This window comes from Pezoporus occidentalis, unplaced genomic scaffold (genome assembly GCF_034315485.1).
Source record: "Pezoporus occidentalis ecotype Australia unplaced genomic scaffold, CSIRO_AGI_Poc_V1 ctg3, whole genome shotgun sequence".
In the NCBI taxonomy this organism is placed as follows: Eukaryota; Metazoa; Chordata; class Aves; order Psittaciformes; family Psittacidae; genus Pezoporus; species Pezoporus occidentalis.
The window spans coordinates 8,511,693-8,536,549 of NW_026914940.1; the positions used below are offsets into that span (position 1 = coordinate 8,511,693).

General features: G+C 42.9%; 1 protein-coding gene across 3 annotated transcripts in view; it reads left to right on the top strand.

Moving 5' to 3' along the window:
* Positions 1 to 22,125: 22,125 nt before the first annotated feature.
* The window catches only part of CYRIB (CYFIP related Rac1 interactor B), a 41,344-nt gene continuing 38,612 nt past the window's right edge, over positions 22,126 to 24,857 (top strand). For all 3 annotated transcript variants that reach the window (XM_062627021.1, XM_062627020.1, XM_062627019.1), the window contains exon 1: positions 22,126 to 22,206. The gene's annotated coding sequence lies outside the window, so the exon portion shown is untranslated. The remainder of the gene's footprint in view (positions 22,207 to 24,857) is intronic.

A 24,857-nucleotide genomic window follows, 5' to 3' on the forward strand; every position in this document is an offset into this window, starting at 1 on the left:
GGAGCACTCTTCTGGCTGTTCATTCGTGGACGAAGAACACCCATTCAGTAAATGTGAGTGCAGTGGGTTATAGTCTACATTCCGTGTCAAAATTCTTTAACTTTTAAGGAGAAAGTGCAGGTTTTTTGTTTGTCCTTGATTTTAGCAAGTACAGAAACAAAAATGATATATTCCAGGAAAAAAAAGGCTTCTGTTAGAGGATATTCAGCTTTAAGTAACACTTGAGTTTATAACTCCTGTAAAAATAGAAACGTGTGTACTTCTTCTTGGGTCAGTGGTGAAAATCAATGTATTTAAAGTTAGTGGTAGTGCTGTTGGTTGTGATATTGTTTGTGAGGTTTTTTGACACCAGAAAACAAAGGGTGAGGGAAGCTGGTCCCCATATCTCAGTGGGGGCCACTAGGTATGGAATCTTGTACCTTCAGAGCTGCTTCTGAAGTAGTCCTAAATCAGGATCTAATGTCCTTCCTGTGGTAGTCTGTTGTTAAAGATGCTAAATATTCATATGTCACTGTTCGGTGTGGAATGTGACCTTGAGGAGCTGCTGATGTGGGGCTCTTGATCACCCCCCATCACTTACATACTTGAATCAGTCTAGCATTTGGCAACTCTTGCTCTGCAAATCTAAGTTTTGTGATTGAATTAAGCTTCAGTTTGTCTTTTTTTCCTGCTCTGTGCAGCAGGAAAACCAGGTTAACCTGCTGAATGGAAAAGAAACAAGTTCTCCTTCTGTTTGTGTAAAGCTGACAGTGCTAAAAGCGGGAAGAGAAGGGCAGGAAGAATATGTTTATAGGTTAACAGCTTCTGTAGTTTCCAGAGAGCTGCACTTGGAATCATTGAGTGTTAAAACTGTCTTTAGTATGGAATTGTTCAATTCTGAGTAAAGATAGTGCTGAACTTATTGTGTGGTTACTTTTCTGTGCCAGGAGTGTTTTTTCTTCCCCTTATGAGACTAATGTAAAACTGACTTATTGATACTGGTCTATATGAAACTGAACTTCATGGGGTTTGCTGCTTGAAAGTAGGGTTTTCCTGCTAGCAGTTGTAGCTCAGGTTAGTTTTTAGTTTTCTGTCTGTATTAAAATACTATATAAACTAACTCTTTTTGTGCCTTTTTTCTAAAGTAAATAGCCTCTGTGTAATCTAGCATGCTATGGGGGGGGCAGCGGGGGGGGGGGGGAACCCAAGAGAAAAGGTGTCATCAAAATTATTATAATGTAACATGTCCTCCCTACCCCCCCAAAATACATCACCACTTTCTACTGCCCCCATCTCCATCTCACCCCTGCTGTGGGTTCTGTCCCCCTCCAACCTTAGTGCAGACTGCAGAAGCCCTGCACCTGCAGGGTGGGTTTGGAAAGGTGCTTTTCCACTTTTCATCCCCACTTTTCTAGATTCCCAGGCTGGAGTGGTGGCAAGTCTGTCTCTGCATCCCACCACAGCTCCTGGGGTCCCATCCTGATGATGAGTTCTTCTAGGCTGAGGATTGTGTTGGAGGTCTCAGGGATGCTATAGTCAGGGCTCAGTGTCAGAGCAGTGAGAATGAGCTGGTGTTGCAGGGGTAGTTGGCTCTGCCAGCCCCACCAGGGTCCCCAGGTGTGGGGATGCTGCTGGGGCCATCCTGGCTGGGCAAGGGCCAATCTGGTGGCATCTCCTTAGGCAGTGGAAGGTCACATGCTGTGTCCCCAGCAACTTGGATATGGGGAGCAGCAGAGTTGCTGCTGCCAGGGGGGGTGTTGCTGCCCCCACAGAGGTTGCCATGTTGGAGAGGCTGAACTTTGCAAACTGCTGATCCATGTCCTGGGTCCCAGGAAGGCACAGTGGCAGCACTGCAGGGGCTGAGGCCACTGCTGTCCCCTGAAGGTTGAAGGTTTCAGTGTTGTGTGGTTGGAGCTGGGAGGTCCCAGGGGCTGTCCAGGTCCTGCAGCCCTGGAGGCTCTGCACAGCAGCACCCAGCAAAGATGCAGCACTGAAGCAAAACGTGGAGGAGGCCAGTGGAGTGAAGTTGGCACTTGTCCACTGGATGCAGAAGCAGCTGCAATGAGCCATCTGCAGGCCTGTGTGGGTGAGTGGAAGCTGTGCTGTGCTGAGGGACCCTCCAGGGGCACCCACCCCAATCACCAGCATCCTCTGGCTCTGTGCTAGGCACATGGGCGCTCCACATGGGGTGCGCTGCTGTGCTGGTGGGATAAGATTGCAGACTGGGGAGAAGATTCACTTAGAGGAGGTCAAACGAGAAATGGCCCAAGTATTTGGGAAGTTCTCCATAAATTGTGTTTAGTGGGCATGAATCACCCAGGTGAGGGCAGGGTTGCTCACATAGGATTACTGAACCCTCGTGCCAAAGACGCTGGGGGACAGGGGATGCTGATGGTGCTGTACCTGATGGGAGTGCCTGGGGTGTGACCCCTGCAGGGTAGGACTGCTGCAGCCTGGTCAGTTGGCACAGGTTTGCTGAGCCTGGAAAGAGATGGGAGTGATGGCTGGTGCTGACCTCTGTTCCTGCCCTCTGGAGAGTTCCCAGGCTGCAGGTGTCTGGTTAGACCTACCTTGGAGGTAGAAGGTGTCAGGGCAGACAGAAGGCTGGATGGGGCACTGCATCGGCAGTGCCTGGGGGCAGTGTAGTGAGAGCTGCAATGCTGGCAGCAGCATGTCCATTAACGTCCATTGACTTAAGGACTCTGGCGTTGTTGGCTCTGTTCTGTTCGGGGGTTTCCCAGGAGGGAATGTTGGAGCTTCCCATGTTCCACCCTGGCCCAAACAGCCTCCTAGTGCCTCATGGGAAGCGAAAGAGTTAAAGGGGTCTGGTGTACCTCTGGTCCCTATGGGCAGATATCCGGGTGCTGTGGTTGCAAACACCTGTGGCTGGAAGTCTTGGTAAGTTCACAGATCTTTGCTATTGTGTTGGGATAGAACAAGGGAATAGCTTTAAACTGAAAGAGGGTAGAAGCTCTTTACTGTGAGGGTGATGAGGCCCTGGCGCAGGCTGCCCTGAGAAGCTATGGCTGCCCTGTCTCTGGCAGTGTTCAAGGCCAGGTTTAATGGGGCCTGGAGCAGCCTGGTCTAGTGGAAGGTGTCCTTGCCCATAGCAGCGGGTTGGACTGAGATGAGCTTTAAGGTCCCTTCTAACCCAAACCATTCTGTGATCATTGGTGATAGTTAGCCATGACCAGAGTGCTGGGATGGAGGAGTTTAGGCTGTTCATGAGGGATAGACAGGGCAGACAAGGTGGACCTGTCACACTGTGTGTGAGAGGTTTGATTGCACAGCCCTTTCAGTTAGTGATGTAGTTTAGAGCCTCTGAATTGAGGGGATGGAAAACAATGTAGTTGTTGTTTCAGGTGCCTACTACCAGTCACCCAGCTGGGATGCTAGCACTGAGTTACTCTATAGGCAATTAGGAGAAATCTCTGGATTGGTAGCCCTTGTCCTTAAGGGAGATTTCAACTTCCCAGACATCAGCTGTGAGTATTGTACTCCTGTGACAAGCAGGTTGGGAGTGGTGTGGTTGACATGCCTGAGGAATGGGATGCCATTCAGAGGCACCTGGACAAGCTTAAGAAGTGGGCCCATGTGAACTTCATGAGGTTCTGCAAGGCCAAGTGCAAGGTCCTGTGCCATGTTCAGGGAAACCCATGGTATAAACACAAGCAGGGGGATGAAGGGCTTGAGAGCAGCCTTGAGGAGAAGGACTTGGTGATACCAGTGGGTGAGAGGCTGGACATGAGCTGGCAGTGTGTACCCACAGCCCAGAAACCAATCATGTCCTGGACACGTCAGAAGAAATGTGACCAGTGATTCTTCCCCTCTGCTTTCATGAGGTGTACCTGGAGCACTGCTTCCAGCTCTAGAGCCCTCAGAACAGGAAAGGCTTGGACCTATTGGAGCAGGTCCAGAGGAGGGTCATGAAAATAATCAGGGTTGGAGCACCTCATCTGTGAGGAAAGGCTGAGAGTTGGAGTTGTACAGCCCAACTGTATCAGAGATAGAGAAGGAGGCTCTGGGAAGATGTTATTGCAGGGTTCCAGTGCTGAAATGGGTTTATAAGAAAGGTGGGGACAAACTTTTCAGCAAGGCTTGTTGCAATAGGAGAAGGGGTAATGGTTATAAACTGAAAGAGGGGAGATTCAGACTAGATATGAGGAAGAAATTTCTTTACAGTGAAGATGGTGAAATGCTGGCACAAGTTCCCCAGAGAGGTGGTGGATGCCTCGTTCCTGGATATATTCAAGGCCAGGCTGTACATGGTTCTGAGCAACCTGATGTAGTTGAAGATGTCCATGCTCCTTGCAGGGGGGTTGGGGTAGATGAGCTCTGAAGGTCCCTTCCAGCCCAAACCATTCTATTGCTTGTCAGCAATAAGGGATGTGTTGGGAAGATCTGTTTTCAGATGTTTTTCTGATCTGGTGATTTGTATTGGCTTTGTGTTACATATTTATGGTTTGAATTGCAGCTTTCCATGCTCTCCTGTTAACGAGTAGTAGTTTATTAGAATTACAAGAACAGGTTATTTTCTGGACTTGCGTTTTAATTACTTAATGCAGCTTTTAGCCACCTTTAGTGCCGAGGACATATACTTGAACCTGTTCAAACAGCAACACAGCAATGAAATAAACCTTTTTCCTAGCTAGAATTCGACTGACCCTCAGGTGTTAAGTAGACTTTCATATATGTCATATATATTTCATATATATTTTCACAGTGCATGTGATACCGTGCTGCTTGTGAAAGTAGCCTGGGAAACTGGACATTCATAGTGTTGGCAGGTAGTGGAATATCCTAAAGATCCAAGATTTTGCTGCTCTATGTTTCATGTTGAATATAAACCCTATCAAGAAGTTAAACGGCCCATTCTTTCAGGTTCAGATTTGAGTCAAACTAACATTGTGCTTCTGGTCCTTTCGGAAGTCTGTGCCAAATGTGATTTGTTTCTGTGCTGTGGTCATGATTTAAGACCTTGTTTTACTAACTTGGTGTCTCAAAGCAAATTTGAGATAAATGCCAGCCTCCCCAGAGAGTCCTGACAAACTGTATCAGTTGAAGATAACTGAGAGGTTTATCTTTGTAGTGGCTTCATAGTCACACAGAAACCCAAACCAAAAGCTCTAAACTGTATCTTTGTATAAAACATAAATTGTGTATGTAACTGAAACAGTAATTTGGCAAAAGAAGTCCTTGTTAATGACTTTTTAGAACTTAAAAGAATTCTGCTTGCTGAGCAGCAGTTTTTGTGCATGTGTGTAAAGATGAGCAGGAAATGATTGCTCTTCCAACTGTACAGAGCATTATTGTGCCAGCTACTGTTAAAATGACTGTCATAGTGCTGGGGAAATGACAAATCTTGCACATTACACCAGATTCTTATTGCTGTTATCTCTGTTGTGCACAAAGTCTTTATTTTCTCTTCTATCTCAATATTCATTAAACACCATTTGATTAGATCTGACTTTAAATGGCTGCATTTAAAACTGTCTCCTGAGAGTGGACAGTGTTTTTCTTCCCATGATCAAGCTGAAAGCTATGTTAAGTAGGGGTACAAAGCTCAGATGTATGAAACGTAGGGTGGAAGGTCTGAAAAATAGAAACCAACCCCAGACTTGCTGATAATAAATCTCTGGTCTGTATATAAGATAAGATAGGCTCACTGCAGGAGTGCGGTGGTCATGGTGGCAAAACTTCTGAGTGGTTAATAGTCTCAATGTTGCTGCAGTCACGCAAATGGGAGAGAAATCTTTGTTCTTGGGAGTTGTGTTGAATCATAGAATGGTTTGGGTTGGAAATGACCTCAAGATCATCCAGTTCCAAGCCCATGCCATGAGTAGGGATGCCTCACACTAGACCATGTCGTGCAAGGCTGTGTCCAGTCTGGCCTTGAGCACTGTCAGGGAGGGAGCATTTGCCACTTCTCGGGGCAGCCTGTTCCAGTGCCTCACACCACCCTCACAGTAAAGAACTTCTTCCTTATATCTAACTTGAACTTCTCCTGTTTCAGTTTAAACCCATTACCCCTTGTCCTATTGCTACAGTCCCTGATGAAGAGTTTTCTCTCTGGAATCCTTGTAAGCCCCCTTCAGATATTGGAAGGCTGCTCTGAGGTCTCCACGCAGCCTTTTCTTCTCCAGGCTGAACAGCCCCAGCTTTCTCAGCCCATCTTCATGTGGAAAGAAGCATGCAAAGTAAAACTGAAATCTGAGTATATAACAGTAATGTGATGATTGAGCCATGCGTTTTGTGTTGAGGGCTGTGTATTACTGAGATTGGAGGGACCCTGAAGCATGCCTATTTGTATAGATGGTAAAGCCTTTAGAATAGAGTAAGGCTGATGAAGAGTCACAGTTCTGGCTCTACCTCATGAACATGAAAATTGAGATGGAGGAAAGCTGTAAGCGTATGCAGATAGGAGCTTCTGCAAGCGCTTGACAGGCAGAACTGTCGTAACACACAGGTTGATCAAAGCTTGACTCCGGTAAAAAAATAAGACAGGCTCCTGCATAACCTGTAACTACAGATGCTTTATTGGAACCAGTTACAGTTCTCATTTATGGCATGGCTCTGTGTTCCCAGCACAACAGCCTTCCCCCTCTCCCACTTTTTATCACTTTGGGGGTTTCTTTTCAATTTCCTGCTCTTTCTGGCAGCTAACCTGTTTGTGTTGTACAGCAATAAAAGATGTGTCTTCCTGTCTCCCCTGAGAGAGAATGGGCACAGGTGATAAAGTGGTTAATATTACCTCCTATCACTACCTCTGTCTAGTAGCTCTTCTAAGCTTAAATAAATCTGTAGCTGTTCTTGTCAATGTGTAGAGCTCATTATGGTCATTTTCAGTTTTGGGTTTTTAAGTCTGTGTATCTCAAGGCTTTCTTCTGACAGCATCAGGCTTGTAAAGCAGTAGCAGTAATTCTTACTATGCTGACTTTGCTGAACTGTTTCACTGGCAAGTTACTCATGGGGGACCTGAGGGAGTTATGCTTGTAACTGCCTTGTGAAATTCCAGCATCCTTCCTGCTTTTAAGTGCTAAGAGGAAAGAAAAAAGCTGGTAACTCAGGCCAACTGATCTTTCTTTTCTGGGGAGAAGAAATGGGCATTTTCAGGTCTGAGAAGAGATTTTTAAGCTGGGAACCAATTACTGTCTTGGAAATACCTTTTAAAGGATGGCCTTCTGTCAGAGCTGTGAAGGCAAATGTTTTAAATAAGTTTAGAGATAAATATAATCCCTTGATCTTTGTCACAGGCAATCTCCAGTGTCAGTGTGAATTCAGAAGTGATTTGGGATTGATTGCCTTGATGCCTGCCTTTGAATTCCCTATATCCGTGCCAATTTGCTTAATATTAGTTTTGTGTGTACTTCAGGATTTAATGGGAGATTCCCTTCACCCACAAGGAGGTATTTCATTCACCCTCTTTCTTTGTAGATGCTTGTTCATATATGTACAACAAAATTGCTTTTACCATTTGCGTGCTATCTTGCCATTGAAAGCATCCAGGAATGGCATTCCTTGATTTTTATGTCCTTTCTGCCATGGAAGGAACTAACTGTCAAGACTTCTCTGCCAATAAAGAATACTTTTCAGTATTTCTTTATGAGTAGAGCCATATAGAGACAGTGTGAATTAAAGAATGGTTTAGAACTAGAAGTACACCATTCTAGACTGATGAAACAGATATTAGACCTTGCTTAATTCCTCTTTCAGTCAAATAACAGTGGTAGGCTAAAAGCCTGCCTGAACTTAACCTTAACACAGCTGTATAATACAATGTTTTGAGTAGTTTTGAGTTAAGACATTTATAAGAACAGGGCTGGTAGCTGCAGATATTTCTTCATTTTTCCTCAGCAATTCAGGTGAGTCCAAAGTTGACTTCATGTTTGAGTAATCAGCCCATGGACTTCCTTCTATATGCAGAGTTTCTCCTAGAACACGTATTTTGGCTGGATATCTTTTCCTCAGATAATTGTAGGACGCTTTATTATGTCTTTCCTAACAAAGCTGAGCATCTGGAACAGCTTGTCCTCTGCCTTCAGAGATGCAAAAAATATATCTATAGATGTTGTCAGTTTTTTTTTCTTTTTCTAACTTACAATAGTGTCTGTTTTAGTCTCTGAGTATCTATTTTATAAATAGGGAAAAGTAGACTTGCTTAGAATTTTGGAAAGCAGAAATGAAGTCTTAAAGGTCACTCTGCAGAAGTGCTCATTTTCCCTTAAATTATCCACTTAGGCATTCTTTAGACAGTAAACAGGCCAGAAATAAGTTCTTGTTCTTCAGCACAGGGCTGCAGGCTAAGAAAAGGTGGAAAACTAGGAACTTTCGTGCTGCGATTGGCATTTGTAGCCATGATTTTGGATGGTGTTGCAACACTTTACTGATCTGAATCTGATAACAGTGGTTGCACATCAGAGAAAGCCTGTTGAGGGTGAGTAAACATGCAGCTCCATGGCAGGTGGAATTCACTGCCCACATTCAAAATTATCAAGTGACACAAATAATACCACTTACTAAAAACATTGTGAATTCTTAACCTTTCTAAGTAGTTTACTGTTAAGAAAACTTTTAGGGAGCTCTGATTTCTGATGAAATGCACCGAGAAATTCTGCTCCAAACATTAAATTGTGATGTTCTATTGTAGGATGAATTTCTGACTGTCAGCTCGTGAAAGGTACTGATGTAGCTGAGTGAAACATAAAGTAATTTCCGTGTGAAGATAGAAGGTGTTGTTCAGGGTTCTCTGCTGCACTTACTTTTTTCACATTAGAAATACCTAAATTGGTGTAAGTTGTGAAATGCATAACCCATATTTAAGCATTTTATTTCCTTACTTGGACACACAACTGAACTTGGATATGCATGAAGTTGATAACATGAAATATTAATTCACTTAGAATTCACTAAAATTTTAGAGCTGCTGCTCTTTTGTATGTGAGAGACAGGAGCATTTTGGGAGTCCAGGATACTTTGGGATACAGTGACTCTATTTGAAACCTTTCTGACAACAGAAGCACTTACCCATCAGTGGGCTGGCCTCTCTCTGTCCCTTTTTTATGTCCCTGTCTGGACTTACGCACACTTTTCCTTTTCACCTTGTGTGCCTTTTGAACTTCCATGTCATTCTGTGTAGGCATGACTTAATTCTGCTTGAATTCGGGTGCTGGGGAATGATCCCTTTGCCATTCAGTGGCTCTCACCAGTGACACAGATGTCTCGAAGGAAGTGAAGTAAGTGTTTTGCCTTGCACCTTACAGAGTATGGGCTTAGGACAAAAATCAGACAGCTGCAGTTAGGATGAGGTTGAGAGTCACTGCCTTTAGGTAGTAGCTTTTATTGGCTAGTAGAAAAGTTATAGCTGTGGTTCCTGAGATAAATCTGTTTCCGTGGCATGTCAGTACCCCGATACACCTTTTCAGAACGGTGATCGTTGACATAAGTGGTTACTGAAGCAGTGCTTTCCTATTTCAGCAGAGTGCTCAGAGGCACAAAGTAAATGTCTGTAAAATACTGTTTGATAATCCTTATGATAGTGTGTGTCCGGGGGGGGGTTGGCAATGAAGAAATTGCTTCCTCATAGTTTAATTCCTTATCGTGTATTGTTTTTTGTAGCGCTCTGTGTGTGCGCAGAGGCAGTGAATGAGGCTCAAGAAACTGCCTTACAAATACGGGGCTCTTCCCAGCTAACATGCATCAGTTCTTGTCAATGTCCCTTCACGTTTGGTGCTCTCTTCCAGTATCAGTAGGATGTGAGGCCATTTAGGGCAAGCTCTTTATGCCTGAACTTACGGGTTCTGAAGCCACTTCTTGTGGGACTGGTACATTTTATTTGTAGGTTTCAAAATCGGCAAAGAAAGCGCAGCTGCTGCTGTCTTCTGCCATCCGTTAGGAATGTGACATGGAGCCCACAGTTAGAGGATACTGCCTTTCTGAAAGGGCCTTCTTTCCCCACCTACTTTATTGAGAAAACTCTTTTTCCACATTCTCATGAACTGCTTGATAACTGCTCTGTCACTGTAGGTGTTCTCTATCATGTCGTAAGTGTGGTGTTTGTGATCTTGGAGAACGCTCTGGCTGACTGACAAACCAAGAAACTGGTTGGACCTTTCGGGGGTGCTTTATACTTCAGCCTCTTGGTATATGAGAGAAATAGAATTTGTTGATCGTGTTAATGCTTTTAAGTATGCTCTACATCATCAAGACCACAAATTTATCTTTGAATTGAAGGTTTCCCTGTGGGAGCAGGTTTTTTTCTGTAAATTTTATTTAAATACCCCTATTAGAATGCCAGTGGTACTCTTATGCTCATTTTTCCTCTTAGAAAGTTGTCTTAAAGCAAGGTCAGTATTGTTTTTCAACAAGTACATTCTGACTGCAAGACATTTTATGACACTGCTGTATAATCCAACAATAACCAGATGAAACTTGAGCATTTCTGGGCAGGGGGATTGTTGGGTAGATGCTTAACTCAAGCATGTTATGTTTAACTTGTGCATCTTTCCCTTCTTTAAAATGATGCTTATTTGTAATCTCTGTGAAAGGGTGACTTGATCAGCAGTTTGGAACACCTGTATGAGTTTTTGATTCAAAATAGTCTAGAAAGATTGTATGGGCAGAACTGTAATTCATATATTGAAGTACAGTTACTGTTTGTTATGTCCAGACTGAACTGTCTCAAGTGATTAATTAACTTCTTACTATTTGTAAGGCTGAAGAAGCTGAAGTTTTCAGCAGTAAAACAGTAAGTTCCATTATTTTTCAGGTTGATGCATGGGAGTTTAATGTCTTTGCCAGATAAGAATTCAGTATCTGCTTTTTGGAGTCTGTACTGCTCAGCAACTTTTGTAATGTGAAGTAGTAGTGTTTGTAATGTGAAGCAGAGGTTTCAGAGGTATTCTGCATGTGTGCTTCATTCGCCCAGTATATCCTCACTGACAGGCTTGAGGGTCACTAAATTCCTTCTTGTATGCTTAGTTCCTTCACAGTCCATCCTCACCAGCCTTTGCTGGTAAGGATTCAAACCAGACATGAGTCTAAAGTCCTGCTGTGCTTAGTGCTGTGTGTTTTGCCTTGTTGCAGATGATGAACTCAGGTGCAGCAGTGTTCATTACCTGACAGCAGATAGGAGTCTGTAGTTAAAACCAGGGATCAAATACGTATTTCTCCAATTACTGCAACATTAGGCCAAGTAAATCCTAATAAAGCATGTTTCTAAGATAGAAGCAAAGTTAGTAATGCCCTGCGGAACTCATTCAGTTCCTCTGCAGTGATGCATTGACTGAAAGTATATCCAAGTGAAAACCTTTTATTCTTTCAGATCTACCAGCTCTCAGTCATTGGGGGTTTTCGTACTATTTTGTCTGATGTTTGCTTAAAAATACAGATAACTGAATTTCCCCAAAAATGTGGAAGGCAGAGGCTCAGAGCCCAAACACCCATTTCTAGATTTGGGTGATAAGACATTAAGTTAATATTTGTTTTGCCATTAAGCCTTTGAAAGCTAGGTTAATTTTTACTTGGAAGAGAAGAAAGCAACTGAAAGCCTCTTGGTGAACTAGAGGGGTTTTGCAGTGCTCTTTAGGAAGCTGGTTTGCCTGTTTTAGTATGCTTTCTGTGATGCTTATGACAGTACTATAAGGCAAAAGTAATTTTCTAGTTTAGCCACAGTGACAAGTGACTTTCTTAATGAGATTTATCCTCATAAGTCTTTACTTCCTCTGCCTTGTTTTTGTTATATTCCAGTATGCAGATTGCTGGCAATTGTCTGTTGTGTTGGGAAGTTCATATTGTATAGGAGGTTCTGCTATAAGAACACCCGTAAATCATCCAGTTCTTTGGCAGTGTCTTTGTCCCATGAGATGTCCCTGATAGACTGTGGATGTTCATGAATGGCAATGCAAATAATTCCATAGTAGGTAATGTTTGTTCTAGCCCATATTAGGCCTGACAAGCCTCAAAGTAAACCCTATCTGTCATAAAAGTTAACATGCTTCACCTATTCTGAGACTCCTTATAACAAAGGTGGTACAGAACAGTTCTGTAATTACGCTCAGTGAATGAACAGAGGGCTTGAGGAGCTCTCATATGAGGACAGGCTGAGAGTTGGACTTCTTTATCCTGGAGAAGAGAAGGCTCTGGAGAGGGACTTTTTACAAGGACATGTAGGGACAGGACAAGGGGAAATGGCTTTAAACTGACAGAAGAGAGATTTAGATCAGATGCTGGGAAGAAGTTCTTCCCTGTGAGGGTGCTGAGATGCTGACACAGGTTGCCCAGAGAAGCTGTGGCTGCCCCATCCCTGCCAGTGTTCAAGGCCAGGTTGGATGGGGCTTGGAGCAACCTGCTGTAGTAGAAGGTGTCCCTGGCCATGGCAGGGGCTGGAACTGGATGAGCTTTAAGGTTCCTTCCAACCCAAACCATTCTATGATCCTGTAAATTTGAGGCCAAGAAAGCTTTAATCAGTTCTGTTACGGCATATGATTTAACTTTGCTGAATGCTCTCAACTGTGTGTGTGTAGCCTTTCCCTGTCAGCAGCCAGACACGTATGTGATGTACAATTAATCTGTGTATTTGTATTAAAGCCAACACACCCTGCAGGCACTGAATCATAGTCCTTGTAGAGCTCTGTAGGCGCTGAATCATAATCTTTGGACAGATGAGTCTTACAGCACTATGTGATAGATCCACATTCTTCCTAGAAGGCATCTATGGTACATGTGCATGCGCTTTAGTTTATACCTCTTCCCAAGCTGTAGCTTGCTTCTGGCCTTTTACGCAGTTCATGTCACCCTTTTCTGGATACCGTGTTTCTGAAGAGCTTGGGAGTCTCTGCCTTTAATTTAGTTGAATGTAAACCTCGTATGTGGTACTGCCTATGCTCTGGTTGCATGATGTGGTAAGGGCCCTGTGGGTTTCTCATGAAGGAGCAGCCAAAAGCATGCTCCACCTGTAGAGCAACTCTTATCACATGGTTGGAAAGCACTTCACAGATGGAGGCCCTGATCTGAATTTGGAGATTGCAGAAGGCAGGTTCCTTCATTTCAAGTCTGGTTACACTTATTAGTACCATCAATCCCTATTATTCTGTTACCCTTGAAATTCATGGTCCTAGGTCTTTGCTTCAATAGCTACAGTATGTGCAGTGCTTGTGCTCATGATAGTGCCTGTTGCATGTGCTTGCACTCGCTTCCAGACTTAATGGTAAGTGGTTGAAGGGGAGTTGCTATTTCTGCATGTCTGTTGTTGTTTCACTTCTATGCAGCAGCTTTTTGTCTACTGGAATTATGTTGGTCATGACTCTACAAATACAAATTTTATGTTATGTGTATTTTATGCCTCTGCTTTGTATGTGTGTGTAACTTTAGTTTTGTGGCTTCATTTCTTCCTGAAAAACAATACTTCAGAGTTTGTCAGTCTTCAAGTAAGCCTTTCTGTCCTTACAGCAGCAAAAAAACTTTGCAGTGTGCCAAGTCTCTAATAAAAGTGGGGGGTTTTCTACTTGTCTGCTGTTTCAGGGTGAAGTTTGATTTGAAAAGGATGAACTGACTCCCTTGTTGCAGTCTCTAGAACATGTGTGCGACTATTTGAATGTTGGTGTTTGTTATTTCACTTCAGCAGAAAAATATGAGGCTTGTTCTTCAATGCTTCCTTTGTTACTCCAAATACAGGGTAATATAGAAAAATTGTTGCGCTCCCACTTTGACTGAGGTTGTAACATGCACATTAAACGTAGGAAAAAATAATGGCATCTGCAAATGCACTTTGAACAAAGATCTTGTGCTCTCTCAATACGGAGGATGTGGGAGTGTGAGAATGGCTTAAAATTCATCAGATTTCCTGTACAGAAATAGGAGTCCAGTTGCCTTTAATGCCTGTCTCTAATGTGGGAAGCGGATGTAAAAGCTCAGATATTCTACAGACAACCTTCTGAGGGTGAGATTTCTACTCAAGGTCTCAAACATAAGCTCTGTGGTATCTTTTTCTAGTTGAAAGTAAATATTGGGTCCTAAAAAGATCATTCAGACTGTTTGAGCTAAGAGCTTAAACTATTTACACATCAGATAGAGCAAGTTAGGTACTGTAAACATGGTTAAGAGGTGGAAGCTATGCCTGTGCCTCTGTGGACTAGATAAGAAGCTTGTCTAAATCTAGCTGATTAGGAAACAGGAAAAAAAGGATATATTGACCAACTGTCCACATCACAGTATCTCCCCACACACACTTCAGAGTTTTTAAATGGCAGGCTCTTTGGTGTAGTAACCTGCTCATTGTAGCCTACTGGAAACCTACCTCTAACTTCTGAGGAGCCTTGAATTCGTCATCTGCTTGTGAGCCAGGCTGTTGCCCTGCTTGGCTGAAGCTAGGACACTTCATGAATAGAGGCTTAAGGGGTGGATCCAGGAAAGACTAAGCACAGCAGAACCTGGTGAGAAGGAATTTTTATGGAGCAGGAAAGTCTTTGTGTTTAGTCTTTGCTTACAGCAGATCTTTGTCCAGCGGAAATTTTAAGCTGTTCTTGGACTGGGGATATGCAGTTTCTATCTTCTCACTACAAGCCTTCACTTACTGAAGAATTCATGGTCTCAGGCTACTCCAGGGGAGCTTTAGATTGGATATTAGGACAAATCTCTTCACAGAGAGTGTGATCAGGTACTGGAATGGGCTGCCCAGGGAAGTGGTGGAATCAGTGTGCTTGGGTGTTCAGAAACTGTGTAGATGAGGCCCTCAGTGGTGTGGTTTAGTGGTGACCTTGGTAGTCCTGGTGTAATGGTTGGACTTGATGATTTTAAAGGTCTTGTCCAACCTAGCTGATTCTACGTAGATTTGCTCATAACTTTAACAGCTAAAGTAGTCTATTTGAAGGAAGCCCTATTGCTGTGCTGGTTCTGGTCACACAGGGACCTTCTTTTATCATGCCTTTATAGAAAGCAGAAAAACTAAGACTGGTCTGATGTTCATTCCATGGTTCATTCGCAGTTCCTGTAGTGTAACTCAACCTCTTGGTCAGGTGTGGCATCTGTACTTCAGAATGTGAAGAAGTCTCCCAAGCTGTGCCTGTTTGTCTGTATCGTTCAAAGTTTTCAAGTCAGGCTGTACACATCAGTAACTTGCTCTTGGCATCTGATTGCCAGAATTATCAGAGCTTTTGCAAGGATTGCACATTTCTGACCAACTTTCTGTAAGTTATGGGATCTAGATGTAATTGTCCTCCTTTGTGTTGTATCAAGAACATCCTCTTGCCAGGAGCAGGAGAAGATGACACTTCAGCCTGTGTGTAACTGAATAGAGCTGCCGTTTTCACCCTAGTGTGGAAACCTGTTCCATAACTAATCTGGAGAACATCATCTGTGTCCTGCCTCTTCATCTCTGAGTTGAGTCACTCTGAGGAGTTAAGTTGCTCTCAAAGGAGAAGCTCTGTTTTAAAGGGGAACTGAAGAAAATACTGGTTATATTTTCTCAAGTCCTGCCTCAAATATATTGTCAACTGCCTATAGTTACAGTCAGTATTCAGTCAGCCTTCAAATGGTTAGCATCATTATGGTTCCACTTCCACATTTGTCTTTGAAATGGAGGAATATACCTGTTCCATGGTTAAACAGGACAGGTATTTAGCAGTTTCAGTCTTTTGTTTTACACACAGTTCCATTCTTTACTGCTGCATTTACAGAAAACAGAGGCCTTGCTTCCTGAGCTCCAAGCAGCTGTGTGAATGAAGTCTTGAAGGTAAAAAATGGTCTGATGATAGAACTTCTGGTGTGAGCAAGCTCTCCTATATCTGAAGCATGCACTATTCCCAATTGGAGTTAATAAATAACTGTAAAAAGAGTGGTCTAAGATTCTGTCCTTCTGTAAGACTTAAGAGTTATGTTGAAAACCTGTATTTTTAAGGGACATTGCTACACTATGCAACCCTACTGAGCAACAAATACTAAGTCCAGTGTTTGAAAGCTGAGATGTGGCACAAGAAGAGAACCTGTTCACAGCTGGAATCCTTTCTAGGACTTTGGAGTAATTAACAGAGGAAAAGCTGGTCAGGGCTTGGTTAATTACACTTCAGTTACTGCATTGTGTTGGACTGCTAATCCTTTATAAACCTGTGCCAAATGTTTGCTGTGGGGACAAGGGAAGGTTATGTGTGAGTCTTCTCCGTCTTTGTAACTCTTAATTAAGTAGACAGTCTTCATTTACACACAGAATTAGCTTCTAGTACATGGATCTGGTTTGATGTTTTCCAGCTCAACCCTGTGAGGGATATCATATTTAAATCCTGTAACTGATGTCATTCTGGTGAATGAAGAAAAGGAGTAATCTGCTGTTGAAAATGTTCATTTAACATTATTGTGATCTTAATCAGTTTCCTTTCTATCCTGATAAGGAATAAGAACTTTTTCAGCTGTGCAGAAATAAACTATTGGGGATTTTTTTAATGTGATCACCAATTCCTCAAATCGCAGGAGAATTTTGTCTTTCAACTGAAAGTTCAAGTTTTGGCAGTATATGTTTAAGGGGACAAAGTATGCTGTCATTTTAGTGAGGGATAAGATTCTCACATCTGTTTGCCATGGAGCTCTCCCAATTCTGCTTATATGTGTTTGTAGGACACTGGGTGTGTTGCTTTCTGCCTATTTCTTCGTAGCTGCCTTAGTACGATGAGTAGCCTGTCAGAAGCTCTGCAGGGATTACTTTGACTATGCAGTTTGTGTACTGTCTTAGGTCTGCAACAGAATTCTTCATAAGCTACCATAAGCCCCCTGACAGTCATCTTTATGGGTCTTTATGATTTATTTTCTTTACTCATTTTGTATACTCCGCTTTTCAGCTGCATCTCAACCTGTTGGTGGGCTGTTGTCACTAGAGGTCTTGCTAGTAGTGTTGGGGATTAACTCGCCGTTGCTACCTCTTCTGTGTTTTCTGTGTTTTGGGCTAAGCAAAGTTGAGCACAGGCAAAGATGTTGTGTGTAATGTGGTTTTAAATGTGGTGCGTATCTTTGGGTATACAGGCTAAGTGGAGTTGCTCCTAAATGTAGTTTAGACAAAGCTTTTGAGTTGAAATAACCTGTATATTAAGTTGTGAAATTTACATTTCCCTGGGCTTTTGAAGGTGCTGTGTAAGTTACTAGAGAAAATGAAATGAGCCGACAGTGTGTGCTTGCAGCCCAGAAAGCCAGCCATATCCTGGGCTGCATCAAAAGGAGTGTGACCAGCAGGTTGAAGGAGGTGATCCTGCCCCTCTACTCTGCTCTTGTGAGACCTCACCTGGAGTATTGTGTGCAGTTCTGGTGTCCTCAACATAAAAAGGATATGGAACTGTTGGAACAAGTCCAGAGAAGGGCCATGAGGATGATCAGGGGACTGGAGCACCTCCCGTATGAAGACAGGCTGAGGAAGTTGGGACTGTTCAGCCTGGAGAAGAGAAGGCTGCATGGAGACCTCATAGCAGCCTTTCAATATCTGAAGGGGGCCTGTAGGGATGCTGGAGAGGGACTCTTCGTTAGGGACTGTAGTGATAGGACAAGGGGTAATGGGTTAGAACTAAAACAGGGGAAGTTTAGATTGGATATAAGGAGGAAATTCTTTCCTGTTAGGGTGGTGAGGCACTGGAATGGGTTGCCCAGGGAGGTTGTGAATGCTCCATCCCTGGCAGTGTTCAAGGCCAGGCTGGACGAAGCCTTGGGTGAGATGGTTTAGTGTGAGGTGTCCCATGCAGGGGGATTGGAACTGGATGATCTTAAGGTCCTTTCCAACCATAATTATTCTATGATTCTAAATGGCATCTCAGGACACCCCCGATGGTCACCTCCTTGGTGTCCTTGGGAAGCGAGCATCCAGCTGGAGCAAAGCAGAGAACTGGCATATGTATAATTTCAGGGAGGTCTTTGACCTCCCTTTCCCTCTGCATTTCAGCCCTCAGCCATCCCTGTGAGCTGCTTGTGAAGAGTCGGAGCCAGCTCTGACGCATGGCTTACCTGGGCTCTGCGGGACAGTCTTGCTTTAATGGTGGCAAAGGCTGGAAAATTAAAATAACCTGAAGCCCTTAGTCTAGAAACTGCTCTGTCAATAAATAGTTGTTTGGTCACAGTATTGCAGCAAACTGCCTTGCATGGAGTACTCTGGATTGCTCAGTAAAACCTATTAACCCCTGTGTTCCTGGCTTTACCTTTTCTCCTCCCGAGAATTTAGACATTACTGAATTTCTCAGCAGTGTTCTTCTTTGTAGCTCAAACAAGTTCCCAACTCGGAGGCTTGGGAAGCAGTGGCTGTGATTCTGCCTGTTGCAACATGTACAACAGAGAAAAATGAGCACTGTGCGATTCACAGAAGACTCTTTGCATCTTCGTGGTTAATAGTCTTCTTGAGCATGAATTTTGTATGGAGAATGAGATTTAATCAGGTGCTGTGCTTCAGAGTTTAATTCCACCTTCCCCTTAAGTGACAAAACTAATGAAGTAAGGGATGGCCGCTAAAAATGACTAGGTGAAGACTCCCTCATTTATTAGGAACAAGTAGGTTTATTGTCTGCTTCGTTCTTCTGAACTCATAATCCTACAAAGCTCTGCCAATGGTGTGTGGAGGGCAAGCAAGGAGAGCTCCTGAGAATGAGCTTGCTCTTTTGTTGTTCACCTGCTATTCTCATTAGCCTGTCAAAGAAACAGTGTTAATTTACTTCCCAAAGGTCTATTGAAGTGAAGAAAATTAACTTGGGAGCAAATAACTGACTTGAAAGCTAAGCTGGTAGCTGACTTAGTTGTTCTCAGCTGTGTTATTTATAGTGTAGGTTATAGGTTGGGAGTCTGTTATTTAAAAGGAAAAAAATATAAAGCTCTCTTGACAGGTTTTATCAAGTGAACCAGATTAATTTAGATCATGTACAAGGAATCATTGCCTTGATCTGGAGGGATCTTCCAGAGGGACCACATGTCTGCAGCTTTGTGTGCACCTTCACTTCAGCACATGTCCTATCCATGTATGGTGCTCCTGGTTGTTCCTGGGCAGCACACCTGTGCAGCAGCCCCTTTCCTCTCTGGTTCCTCCTGTCACACTAGGCTTTACTCTCTGCCTAGCGCTGGCAGATTGCATGGTTCCTCTGTGTGTGGATGTTTCCATGACCCCTACTGTACCTACTGCTGCACTGCCAGATTGACTTTTCCTATCTGGAATTGTCATGCAGGTGTAGCTGTTGGTACTCACTTCCCTTTCTCACCTGAAGGCCAGCCTGCAGGAATGGGTTGTCAGGGAGGAACTGCAGCATGGGAGATGGAGTAATGCAGAGCAGTGTGGGACTGCAGCAACACGAGTTGCTGCACTGCCAGATTGACTGATGATAGAACTTCTGGTGTGAGCAAGCTCTCCTATATCTGAAGCACGCACTATTCCCAATTGGAGTTAATAAATAACTGTAAAAAGAGTGGTCTGAGATTCTGTCCTTCTGTAAGACTTAAGAGTTATGTTGAAAACCTGTATTTTTAAGGGACATTGCTACACTCTGCAACCCTACTGAGCAACAAATACTAAGTCCAGTGTTTGAAAGCTGAGATGTGGCACAAGAAGAGAACCTGTTCACAGCTGGAATCCTTTCTAGGACTTTGGAGTAATAGAGGATTACTGTTGCACTGCTGCACTGCCAGATTGACTTTTCCTATCTGGAATTGTCATGCAGGTGTAGCTGTTGGCACTCACTTCCCTTTCTCACCTGAAGGCCAGCCTGCAGGAATGGGTTGTCAGGCAGGAACTGCAGCATGGGAGATGGAGTAATGCAGAGCAGTGTGGGACTGCAGCAACACGAGGGTCTCCAGCAGCCTTGGATCCTGCTTTCAGAAAAAACAAAATCCTGCATTTCACATAGCTATGAGGAAGTTTAAACATTCGAATGTGGCAGCATGATGATGTGTGTGTTGGTTCGGTGGAAGCATAACACAGTTTTTCTGCTTAATGAAATGATCAGTCATGTTTGAAAAAAATAACAAATCTATTCTTTGGTACTGGATAAGAAGCTTTTCATACTGCAGTGTGGCAGGGGAGAAGGAAGTGTTTTTGTTGAGTGTGTTGAAGGAAATCGCATGTGTTGAAATTGCATAAATGGTCACTGGCCCAGAAGCACTTTCAGCTCCTGTCACCAGGCGCTGCCGCTCTGCTCAGGGGCTTCCTGAGCAGCATGTGGGTCTGAGACCTCGTGGCTTCTGCTCACAAGTTTTCAGCTGAATTGTTAACTTTGTAAGTTGCTGGGCAAGAGGACAGTGGATGAAAGGGACTCAAAATAAGGTGGTGGAACAACTGTTAAAACAATTCCTGTGCTTTAACAAAGTGAATAAGGTGTCTTTGGATGCGTTTTAGGTTTCCCTTTCTACAAGAGTAGTAGTGCTTCATACAACATTTACTGGGAAAAAAAACCTGGAACACTGATTTGCCAGGCACCACCTTATCTTAGATGCTGCCTTGACACAAATTAGCAAATGGAACCATTGGCTAATATAGCTGTCTTTTTGGGTTTGCTTTTGAACTGTCTGGTGCAACTGTGTGCTTCAGTGTAGCTGTGAATAGCATCCCTTGATCTTATTTGTCAATTCAGTTTTGCATAGCAACTCTTGAGTCCTTTCCTCTTCTCTTAGCTGGGCTGTTCAGGTCACAAGTTTTAACTTGTGGAGAGAGGAAAACAGAATGGGTGGTTTCTTTTGATGCTAATTTTCACCATGACTAAAATCATTACTGCAAAGCTCTTCCCCTTCTGTCTATCCTTCCCAAGCTGGGACAGATCAGGAATACTGAGGCTTTTGTGATAAGGAATTTTATTGCCAAGCAGCATATTTTTGTTAAATGCTTGTTAATCAGGATTATCTGATGTAAGAGGAGCTGCTGGTAGCTGATTAAATACAAATAAACACTGGATATTTCATGCCACTTCAGCTGGATCTGCAGTGACATGACAGATTTCGTATTTCTCAACCAAGTTCATGCTAAAACCAGATGTGTTGCAGAAGGTGCTTGACTTTGCTATGGAAGCAAAGAATTGTAGTACAAAATGAGAAGATGACTCTTCAAAAGAAACCTTGAGATGTGACATAGTGACATAGAATCATAGAATAGTTAGGGTTGGAAAGGACCTTAAGATCATCCAATTCCAACACCCATGCCATGGGCAGGGACGCCTCGCACTAAACCATCTCACCCCAGGCTCTGTCCCACCTGGCCTTGAACACTGCCAGGGATGGAGCATTCACAGCTTCCCTGGGCAACCCATTCCAGTGCCTCACCACCCTAACAGGATGGTGGAATCTGGCACCAGGAGCAATACCTGAAGTAGGAGCAGAAGTGGTTTTACTGGAGACAGGTTAAGTGACAACACTGCAATATTTATAATAGCTGAAATCGCTGAATCAGAAGCAGCCTTCAAAACCCCAGATGGAAAAGGCTTAGGAGCCTTTCCCCGCAACAGAAAGGTGCCAGTTTTGGCCAGTTCATTATCCAGTAATTGTACTAAAAAAAGGGAGACTGCTTGCTGTATAAACCTACTCCAAATGAACTTAAACACCCTCTGAATGCCTGCGGTAGATCTCGGTGCTGCATTGCTGTAGGCAGTGCTTCTCTGTCTGACCATACAATTTTCTAACCTTAGTTTTGAAGCAGAAAATCTCAGAAATCCTGGAGTAAGCTCAGAAATACAAAATGTGCCATTGGCCAGGTTCGTCTTTAATTGATGAGAACTGTAGCAGTGAAGCATTTTCTTCTGTGTGCAGTGTATGACACTGTAAATAAAACTTGAACTGAGACCTACTTTTTTTCTGCTGCAACTCTGTAACTTGGCTCAGTAACGCAGAGATGTAATGCTCTATTTTTCTTGTGCTATAAGTATATGTAACTCGGTAATGCTGCGATGCAATGCTCTATTTCTGATGCCTGTGGTCATGGGCAGCCAATTGCCTTACCGACTTACAGAAGAGTATGTAAGGATGTCTCTCCATTTGCTTGTAATGTCACTTCCATAAAATCAGAAGTGTTTTTGAAATGGGCATGTCTAATTTGCATTCCTAAAGAATTATGTAGGTTCCTTGGCACTGCAGGCTTAACTTTGATTTACCCCTGGCACTGGCTTATGTTGTTGAAGTACCGTGTATTGTTTGTTTAATGGGATTCTTCTGTTTGTTCAGGTTGTGAAGACGAGCTGCTGCACTGAGAATCTGAAGAAATCTGAAGTCTCTGTTAAGACTGCAAGAAGATACTACCAACTGGTAAACACTTCCTTAGTCTTTGCTTTGTAGAACATTTCTTTGTTTTCCATAATATTTTAGGCCAAAACAAAGTATTTTGATCTATTGAAAGCAAGAAGTAGTTAATACAGTTTTTTTCCTATGATGAGCTGTAGCTTGCCAGACAAAAGGCTCAGTAGCAGTGGATGACATGGGGGTATTTAAGCAGCAATACCAAGTGATTACATTCCTGCTTCAGCAGTAGGAGAGAAAAGGACTAGTCCCTTTTTTCTGTGGTGGGATGTTAAATACTTTCTCTTTGCCTTCTTTGCTGAGGCTAATACAACATGTCTGTACCTCTTACTGTATAAAGACTCTTTGAAGTGTGATAGTACAAACACTGATGCTTCAAATCTAATCCTTCAGAGCCTCTAGAAAGAATAAAGAGGAAACCTTGAAAAACTCTAGTTTAGAAGTTGAACATTGCTAAGCATGCTGATTTGGGTGACCAGGTGCTTTGGAAGATGCCATTAATGTGCTTGTCTTATTTTATGGGTGTTTGCCGCATTATCTTCACTGAAAATAATATATGATAATAAAAGTAAGGATGCGTCATAATCCACAGGTATTCAAAGTCCTCTGTAGTTTGCCTGTAGGTTTAGAATGATAAAAGGATCATCAGTGAAGAGCTGTGACTGCTTAGTAACATCTTTTACCTGCCCATAAGTTAAAACATAGAGCAGCTACCTATTACAAGGCAATCACAAGAAAACAGGAGAATTGGGAGATCTGAGTATGTCTTGGCACAGCTAAATCATATGCACATTGATAGTAGGTACCAGATTTACAGCTCACTTCTCAGATACTTAATGTTGTAAGTGAAGTAGCAGTTTTCAGTATGGGGGAAGACATCCCCAAAGCTGTAAATTGAATATCCTTTCAGTTGTCATCTGTGACTGCACCTCACTATATACCTTCTGTAGAACTTGAATCCTACCCTTCTGTTTACTGCTGCCATTTGAGCTACAGGGCTAAGTAAAATCCTGTGAAGAGAGGGTTCTTAACCTGGAATGGGATGATGCAGCTGGGACCAAGGATGAATGTGGAAAGTGGCAGCATTCTAAGCCAACAAGGAAACATTAAGCTTTTATAACCCAGATATTTGCAGATGCTTGGTTAATCTTCGCATGCCAGTTAATTTGCCTAGATGTTAGAAGCAGTTGAGGATAACTTTGTGAAGCTGTGTTGTGTAGCTGTTGCTAATAACCAGGCTTCACAGAGAATATTAAGATACTTTGTTCTGTTGCTTTGACAAATACAGATTAATGATAGGAAAGTTTTGAAGGCTTGTGATGGTCAATAATGTGCATCTGTCAGCAGTGGCATAGTGAAAACAACGTCTGACTTCATGCAGTCTTTTTCTGTATAAAGATGACTTGTATAGTACAGCTATTTGTGAGCAATAATTTCAAGAGCTTTGTTGCTTAGCTCTGTAAAATAGCAACTCCTGAAATTAAACCGTGTGTGAGACACTTTCCCAAATACCCAGTTTGAAAATGCATGTTCCTCAATTTGCAGGAGAAAGAACCTGTCATGTAGTATGTCACAATTTGAGGTACCGAAACAGTGTATTACCAACTCAAGTTTTGAGTCACATTGTAATTATCTGATAGTAATTTTTAGGTTAATCTTTTGGACTATTCTGATCGTATGTGAATAAATAATGTGTGTCTGTCACTGAATTTAAGTGCATAGCTTGCCCCATACAGAAAGTTGAAAAGCACTTTAGCCTAGTAGTGAGGGGTCCTCTGTCCATTTCACTGCTTCAGCTCCTCTTCTCACCCCATCATCCCCCCATCTGCCTCTGAGAGAAATCTTACAGGATGGGTGTGCTGAATGAAACTGGGTAAATCTAGTAGCCCTTTGTCTGCAACTGTGGTAAAGTATTTGTCTGAATTCAGCACTTCCTCTTGGACCAAGAGCTGAGATCCTGCTGTGCTGTGCTGCATTTTAGACCTGAGCCACGTCTCAGCTCAGCCACTTAACTCTGGAAGTATGCTGAAAAGATAATGTGACAGAGGGACACTGCAGACAATGTGTTTGGGTCTTGTATGATGGGTACTAAAGTGAGAAATATTAAGCCCATTGGACCTTGGTGTGGTGCAGAGTAGCCCAAATGGTTGTACAGGATGTGCATGCCTATCTTAGAATCACAGAATGGTTTGGGTTGGAAAGGACCTTAAGATCATCTAGTTCCAACGCCCCTGCCATGGGCAGGGACACCTCACATCAGACCAGGTCACCCAAGGCTCTGTCCAGTCTGGCCATGAACACTGCCAGGGATGGAGCATTCACCACTTCTTTGGGTAACTTGTTCCAGGTGGTATTTATTTGGTTATGATGTTTCATTATCTCAGACAATGAAGGACATAAAACATTTTTAATGTTTTCCCAATTTTTCTTGCATTAGCTTTTTCATTAAGTTAATTTGTATGGGATTATTTTTGCAGACTATCAGTCATTCAGAAAGATCTTGATAATTATCTCCTGCTTTGGCATATAATCTTTGGTAATTATTCATTCTTATTTTATAGCCTTATCTCTCATGTGCAGCTTGAACTTGTCTGCATGCTTGAAGCTTTAAAATCTTGCCGTGCAATTTAGGATTGTTCTCCTGTAATGCTGATGATGGG